General features: G+C 40.6%; 1 protein-coding gene across 20 annotated transcripts in view; it reads right to left on the reverse strand.

The window, feature by feature from the left end:
- The window catches only part of CTIF (cap binding complex dependent translation initiation factor), a 492,208-nt gene that overhangs the window by 179,094 nt on the left and 304,661 nt on the right, over positions 1-8,453 (reverse strand). The gene's annotated exons all lie outside the window — the stretch shown is intronic.

The raw sequence follows: 8,453 nt of genomic DNA on the forward strand, positions 1-8,453 counted from the left end.
GGTTGCCCAGATCCAAGTCCTTGAGGAACAGAACAGCTCCAAGTTCAGAATGAATGAAGCATCAAGCCTTTATCGAGCACTTATTGTGTGTCTGCTGGGCGTTGTGCTATGTGGGGATACAAACACAAGGAAGCAAGAGAATTCCTGCCCTCAAGAAGCTTACATTTAAAGGGGAGGTCACACAAGATGGGAAACTGGGGGTCAAGGAAGGTCACACGCTCAGTGATTTGGTTTAGAAATAGACCTGGATTGATAGTTCTAGGAAAGGTACAGTGAAAACTCCTCTACCAGAGCCCAGGATGGTTCCGGGGTCAAAGTCCTGAGTGTCTAGTGGAAGGGGGAGGGGTATGTTTAGAATAATAGCTACCGGTCAGTCGGCAGAGTTTGGAAATAGCTCTCAAGTCCATGTTTCTCCCACTTGTTTTCCAGACACTCCACATTCTCCTCCCCTCTTCCCAATGACTCTTGCATCATATCTCCTTCTCCTTTCCAACAAATTCAGTTAGTCTGGCCTCCCTCGCCATCTTCCCATACACATCATGCTCATTCCCATTTCTATACTTCTGTTCATGCTGTTCTCTCTACTTGGATTCCAGTTTCCTTCTTCCTTTCCACCCATTTCATCCATTCTGTTCTTTCCTGCTAAAGCCCGATCTCCTCTATAAAGCCTTCTCTTACTACTGCGAGGCCTTGATGGTCTCTCCTTTCTTCTGGCATTTACAATTTTGGGATCCTACTATTTAAAGAACGTGAAAACAGCCACAGGTAATCAATTATTGTTTCTTTGTTGCCTCAACTAACTTGTCAGCTCCCTGGGGACACTTCTCTACATCATCACAGGAATGGGCATGGGGGACGTGCTTAAAAAATACTTAGCCACTGTTGAGGACAACCTCTCCATTCCACCTGTAGGTGGGATGCTTATGCTCACTCCCTATTCTTTCCTTGGGGTGTGTCACAGGCAGGAGAGGGAGAGGTGGAAGAGGAGATGAAGTCAAGTCTGAAAAATGCTTTGGACTCCTTAGAAAACACTGGTTTTCCTCATATAGGGAAGCAAACCTGAGCAGTTTTAATACCCATAATAATAAATAGGATGCAAGGTAATCCAAACTAATCCTGGAATGAGAGTGATTTTTTAAGTCCTTCATCTGACACTATCAATTGCTCTTTCATAATGACATGTTTGACCGTGGGATCTGACACGTATTGAGGTGGAAGCTGTTTCCAGGAAGGAAGATTCAGGCAGTGAAAGGGACTCAAAGATGAAAGGAGTGAGGTCTTGGGATCTGTCCTCCACCCAGCTTTGCATCCTTCTTCCTTCATTTGGATGGCCGGAGTCTTCTGGCTTCACATAATTTGGATTTCCCAGGTCCTAGTCCAGTTAAAACGGAAATCTGCCAAGAGTCTTCTGGGGTTCAGCTCCAGGTTTAGGAAATTTGGGGAAGACTCAGTTGTATGGTATGATCTGAGGGACTCTGGGTCTTCACATGTTCCCCAAAGCCTTTGTCTTTTGCTACTACCTGGATCCCAATTTCTACTGACACTCATTTGAAAGACAAAGCCAGACTTTCAGGCAGCAATAGAATGGTGGGAAAAAAAGTGCTCAGAAATGACTTGAAACACCTGGGTTCAAAGCCTGGCTCAGTCACTTGCCAGAAAAAAAACCAAAAAACCCAACACATTTTCTGCAGGGTTTTCAGTCCTTAAACTCAAAGTTTCTATAGAAGATTCAGAACATCTAAAGGAAGGCAGAATGATCTGAAGGTGCTCAGAGAAGGGTTTTGAGGTCTGCTTTCCTTCTTCTATAGACTTTGGCTTTCTGGAAATGATTAGCAACTAGAAATATGTCGGTTCCCACAGTCTGTGTGTCTCCCCCTCCCCCCAAATAATCGTGTTTATACTATCAGTTCTGAATTCTCTCCCTCCCTTATCTATTGGGAAGGCAAGAAAAATAAAACCCATCACAAATATATATATATATATATGTATACATATGTATATATACACACACACAAATATATATACACAGACACACACACCTATAAAATATAGCTATGCAAAACACACCCCCAGATCATCCATGTCCAAAAAACAAAAAGAAAGCAGAACAAAGGGAAGAAAAGGTGCTTCAGTCAGCACCCTGAGCCCGTTGCTCTCTTATCTGGAGATGGGCAGCATGTTTCTTCATGAGTCCTTTGGGATGGTGGCAGGTCTCTGTGTTGATTAGAGTTGTTAAGTTTTTCAAAATCGATCTTATCTTTGCTGTCACAGAAAGTTCCACTATACCTATTTTTGGAAATATGTGTCCTTTTCCTCTTTCTTTGATCTATCTGGGGTACAGACTCAGCTTTTATTATGCACATTTTAATAGCATTTGGGGCACAGTTCCAACTTGTTCTCCAGAATGGCTACTTATTCACAGCTCTACCAACAGTGTATTAGTGTCCCTATTTTTTCCTTATCCCCTCCAACATTTGAAATTTTCCTATTTTGCTAAGCTTAAGTGAATCTGATATGAGGTGGGATCTCAGAGTTGTTTTAATTTGAGTTTCTCCAGTTATAAGTGATTTAGAACATTTTTATATAGTTATTGATGGCTTGGATCTCTTCCTCTTAAAATTGCCTATTTATATTCTTTTAATATTTATCAAGATAGCTTGGAGGACTGGGTCTGGTATCAGGAAGATCTCAGTTCAAGTCTGACTTGATGCTCACTAGGTTGTGTGACTCTGGGCTAGTCACTTAACCTCTGTTTGCCTCACTTTTCTTATCTGTGAAATGGGGAAAATAATAGAAGCCTACCTCCCAGGGCTGTTATCAGGATCAAATACTGTTTGTAAAGATTTTAGCACAATGCTCGGCACACAGTAAGTGCTATATAAATGTTGACTATTATTATGATCTTATTCAAGTATATTTAACTTAGTTCCCTATGTATCTCAGAAATGAGAACTATATCAAAGAAACTTGCTACAAAGATTTCTGCCCCAATTTCCTACTTTTCTTCCAATTTAGTTGCATTGGTTTTGTCCATACAAACCCTTTTTATTTTTATGCAATCAAAGTTATCTATTTTATCTCCTTGTGAATCTATCTCTTGTTTGGTCATGAACTCTATCCCCTACTACTCCCTCTCCAAGTAATTTCTTCTGTCCTCTACTAATTTGCTTATATCACCCTTTACATCTAAGCTATGCATCAATTTTGAGCTCATCTTTGCATATAGCGTAAGATGTTGGGCTATACCTAGTTTGTACCACTCTACTTTCCAGTTTTCCCAACATTTTTTTGCTGAATAGTGAGTTCTTGCCTCAATAGCTAGATCTTTGGTTTTATTAAACACTAGGTTACTGTGCTCATATATTTCCATATATTTTGTACCTAACCTGTTCCACTGACCAACCTTTTAATTACCGATCCATTAGTAAACTCTTCTGATGATTACAGCTTTGTACTACAGTTTGAGATCTGGGTACTGCTAAGTTCCCCTCCCATTTTTTTTCATTGATTATCTCGATTTTTTGCTTCTCGAGATAAATTCTGCTATTATTTCTTCTGACTGTAAAGTTAATTCTTTGGTAGTTTGGTATGGCGCTGAATAAAATTAATTTCGGTAATATTGTCATTTTTATTATATTGGTTTGACATACTCATGAACAATAATATAATATATTAATATAACATTGTTATTTATCACATAATTACATATAACGCTAATATAATAATATAATAACAATAATTTCTCAAATTATTTAGATCTGTATTTTTCTGAAGTGTTTTGTAATTGTGTTCATATAGTTCCTGTGTCTTCAAATCTGGCCATAGATACTTACTAGCTGTGTGACCCTGTTTGCCTCAGATCCCTCATCTGTAAAATGAGCTGGAGAAGAAAATGAGAAACCACTCCAGTGTCTTTGCCGAGAAAACTCCAAATGGGGTCATGGAGATTGGGACACGACTGAAATGACTCCACAACAACCAAATGGAGCAAGAAGCTGGGCTGCTCAGGTGGCAACAGGAAGTGAAGACAAGCGGACAGCCAGAATGCTCACCTACGCCAGAAGGAGGCAAAGGCGGCCTCCAGATCACTGGATCTTGTGTGTTCCATAGTATTTTAAGTGGAGTTTCTCCATCTCTTCCTGTGGCATTTTGTTGGTAACATACGGAAATGCTGATGATCTGTGTGGGTTTATTTGATATCCTGCCATTTTGCTCAAGTTATCAACTAACTGTTGATTAGTTTTTTAGCTGACTGAGTAAACCATCATATAATCTGCCAAAAAGTGATCGTTTCGTCTTTTCTTTGTCTGTGTCGTCCTTTGCTTTCTTTTTCCTGTCTTACTGTTAGAGCTAGCATTTCTAACATAATATCCCACTTCTAGTGTGATGCCCGCCACCACCAGACACGCTGTACCATGACCTCAAGCTAGTGATGTCATCTTGGTCCTCTCCAAGCAGCATAATACTGAACAGTAATGGTGATACTGGACATCCTTTCTTCACCCCTCCTCCTATTAGAAAGACTTCGAGTTTATCCCTGTTCCAGATAATGCCTTGGTTTTAGATGGATGCCACTTATTTTAAGGAAGAGTCCTACTTACTCCTATGCTTTCTACTATGTTTAATGGAAAGGGTATTGCATTTTTGTCAAAAGCTTTTTCTGTATCTATTTTAATAAACATGCCTTTTGCTGTTTTTGCTCTTAGTATAGTCAATTATGTTTATGATTTTCCTAATACTAACCAGCCCTGCATTCCTGGTATAAATCCAGCCTAGTCATAATGTATGATCTTTTGATATATTGCTCCTGTCTCCTTGGTAACATTTTATTTAAAATTTTAGCATCAATGTGCATTAGGGAAACTGGTCTGTCGTATTCCTTCTCTGTTCTGACTCTTAATTGTTTAGGTATCAAGAACACATTTGTATTATAGAAGGAATTTAGTAGGATCGATCGTTTATTTTTTCAAACAGTTTATGTAGTATTAGAACTACTCGTTCTTTAAATGTTTTGTAGAATTGACTTGTAAATCCATCTGGTCCCTCAGGACCTCACAGGATTATTTATCTGTGAGGCTCAAATGGGGACAGTTTGTGAAGGTGCTATGTGAATGTCAGTTGTCATAGCATTGTGATTATTACCGATTAGCTGAGCCTGTGAGTGGTTTGTCATATTAGCTATTTGCCATTGAAAACAGCAAAAAAAACAAGGCCTTGAGGGGATGAGGTGGGAAAAGTCTAGAGCTTGGGCAGCCACTTGGTTGCATGAAAGTAACAGAAAAGCAAAGGAAAAAGGGGAAGGAGGATTCCAAAGACAATCTTGACTTTTTTTTTTTTTTTGGTAAGTTGATTCTAACTCTTTATTCTTAAAAATCAAAATCAAACAACTCTGGTAAACTGAAGAGAATCTTCCCCCCCTCCCTCCTTACAAATTTCTCATTGACTTCTGTCAAATGTGCCAGCATAAGACCCTTGGAATATTATCTAAATTCCCACAGAATCAATTAACAAAAACCAGTCTGCTTATTCTTTTCAGGCCCTGGCCTTAAGAGGCCTGGCTCCCTGGAGGACCAGAAACCATTCCATATATAATTTCCCTCTATGTTAACCCCATGGAGATTGTGGTGGGGATGTGCCCACCTAACTCCTGAGTGATTCATTCTCTCCTGGCCTAATTTCAATGAACTCTCCTGGGAGGGGTGTGGGCTGGGTACAGATCTTAGTTTTTTGTCCCTTCTGAGCCAGATATGATCTTCTGGGCCCCAGAAGGACTGGAGATGAACCCTGAGAAATTGAGGCAAATAATCATTCACTACACCAGACCAAAAAAAAAATGGCAGCAGGTAGAGACGACTCAGGTCAAACTGCGGAGCTGGAAAAGTCTGTCTTCAACATTGCCTCTACCCCCCTCCACTCCCCTCTTCTACCCCTCACCCCAGAGACATGGAAGCATACAGAGATGACAATGACTTAGTGCATTAACCTCTTCCAGGAAGATGTGCATGTTAAATGTGAGGAAGGGGGCAATGCTCAACTTGAAGAAGTGTCTTGCTTACTGGTGAAATTATCAGGCATCAGAGCACCGGGGGCTGAAAGATGTAGGGAAGAAGAAAGCTCTTTGGGTGCCCTTTAAATTAAACTGTATAGGTGCTGCCTTGCTATGCCAGTGTTGATTTTATCCAGTAAAAGCAAGTGGCAAATTATAGTAGCAGAGACCAAGGAGGGGGGAATACTCAATACAACCAATCATTCCTATTCATTCGTCCTTTCTGGCGGGAAATAACTGTCCTTCCTTTTTGCAGCATGTATGGGATGTTCCTAAGGTCATACTCATGCAGAGTACCCCTAGGCTAAATTTAGGTGAAAGCCCAGGGAATGGTGAGCCTGAATGAGAAGGGTTGTGCTCTAGAAAGGCTCTGTGCAAATGCAAGGTTGAGTGGGAGCAAAAGGAGACTCTTTCTGGACAGAGGACACATTGGGCCTTTTGTTTTCTCCTCCAGGCTCTGGGCCCAGAAAACACAAACCCAGATAAGGGGATGGGACAGAATGGTTTGAGAGCAGTGTTCTCCCAAGTTGGGGGAGGGGAAACCCCTAAGACAGTGGAAGAGACAGAGATGGGGGCAGGGGAACTACTTAATACAATAGTTTTTATACACATTCCTTCTCTTTCTTTTGAATTTCCCCTCCAAGTCTCCTCCATGCCCTTACCCTGAACTTTTTTCTCTGTAAATACTCCAAGAGAAGAGAAAATGGACAAGACACAAAGTGGGGTGCAATCTTTCTTCTACAGTTCACTCTGTGCCCCTTCCTTTTCTAGTCCTCCACTTTCCAGGGGATTTTCCTCGTCCTTCCACCCCACAGAACGACATGTTTCCCAACAATTATTTGTTCTGTGCCCCATTTGTCTGGGCCCCCTCTTTGTGGACAGCAAGTGTGCTGATGGGTAGATAAGATACAAAGCATAAGGTAATACAAAGAAGGGATTATCCCTCCCAGTAGAATAAATGTGAGTCCAGCTAAAAGTGCAGCACCTTAGTAAGGTCTTTAAAGACTAAGCGGAATATGGACATGGAAGTAGGAGGAAGGGCAGGACAATGGGAAGGACACTGAATTTGTAAAGAATGTAGCTTAAAATCCTGATTGTGCCACTTGCTTGATGGACAAACAAAAACCTTCCCCAGCCTCTCCCTTTCCTCATTTTTAAAATCAATAAAAAATATTAAATACGAATTACGTTAAGTACAAAGACCAAAACAATTCCTGCCCTCAAGGAGCTTACATTCTAATAGAATACATATCAAATATATAAATAAGTATATATAAGATACATACAGAGAAGATGGAAGGTAACCTTAGAAGGGGGAGCTCAAGCAACTGGGAAAGGTGTTCTGCCTCCTGGGACATGCGCTGAGTATTCAATGAAGTCAAGGATTTAGAGGTATTGAAAAGCATGCATTGGAAAATAATGGTACATGGGGTAAAGGCAATGCAAGGAAGCCAGTATGGGTGGGGAGAGTTAGGTAGCAGAGTCTATGGCTGTGATAAATTATCCATTTCATTGCGAAAATAATATACAAGAGCAAAGGGAATGAGAGACAAGACACAGAATAGTGGAAGCAGTGACTTCTTAGGCTTCCAGCCTTCTGGCTGGTCATACCCCATCTCCTTCCTGTCCCTCATTCTGCATAGAGTGGCACAGAGCAAGCAAGGATGCTAACTTCAGTACTGGAATCTATGTAGTCTAGTATGGCTTATCTGAATGGGGGGGGTGTGTCTTTAACATCTGATTCTAGTGCCTGAGGAATGGGGCACTAGCCACCCTAACAGAGCAACACATCAATGTGAGATCATGGATTTTATGATTCCCAATCAAAAGAACAGTCAAGGAAGAGAACTGGGTTTTGAGACTGATTTTATTGCTAATTAGCTGCATGACTTTGAACAAACTACTTCTCTGAATTTAGCTTCATTGTGTAACAAATGGGGACCACTGAATTTTAGATCCCAGAGTTGAAAGAAGCCTGAAAGGCCTAAGAATCTCTCCAACAGTTTCCTGACAAGTGACTGCTAGGTAGCACAGTGGATAGAACTTGTACCTGGAGTCAGGAAAATCTGAGTTAAAATCTGACCTCAGATATGTTGTAGCTGTGTGACCCTGGATAAGTCACATAACTTTTGTTTGCCTTAGTTTTCTTTTTATTATTATTATTTAGTTTACATCATTGAGTTACAAATTTTCTCTCCATTTTTCCCCTACCCACCACCCCAAAACAGTGATCCTATTGAATATTCCCTCCCCCAATCTGCTCTCTCCCATATCTTCCCCCATACCCTCTCCAACTTTCCAGTAGGGCATGGTGGATCTCTATGCTCCAGTGCCTGTACATCTTATTTCCCAGTTACGTGAATAATAATAATAATAATAATAATAATAATAATAATAATAATAATAA

Source organism: Petaurus breviceps, unplaced genomic scaffold (assembly GCF_028583685.1).
Source record: "Petaurus breviceps papuanus isolate PSGF00001 unplaced genomic scaffold, PetGlider_PUasm1.0 131, whole genome shotgun sequence".
NCBI lineage: Eukaryota > Metazoa > Chordata > Mammalia > Diprotodontia > Petauridae > Petaurus > Petaurus breviceps.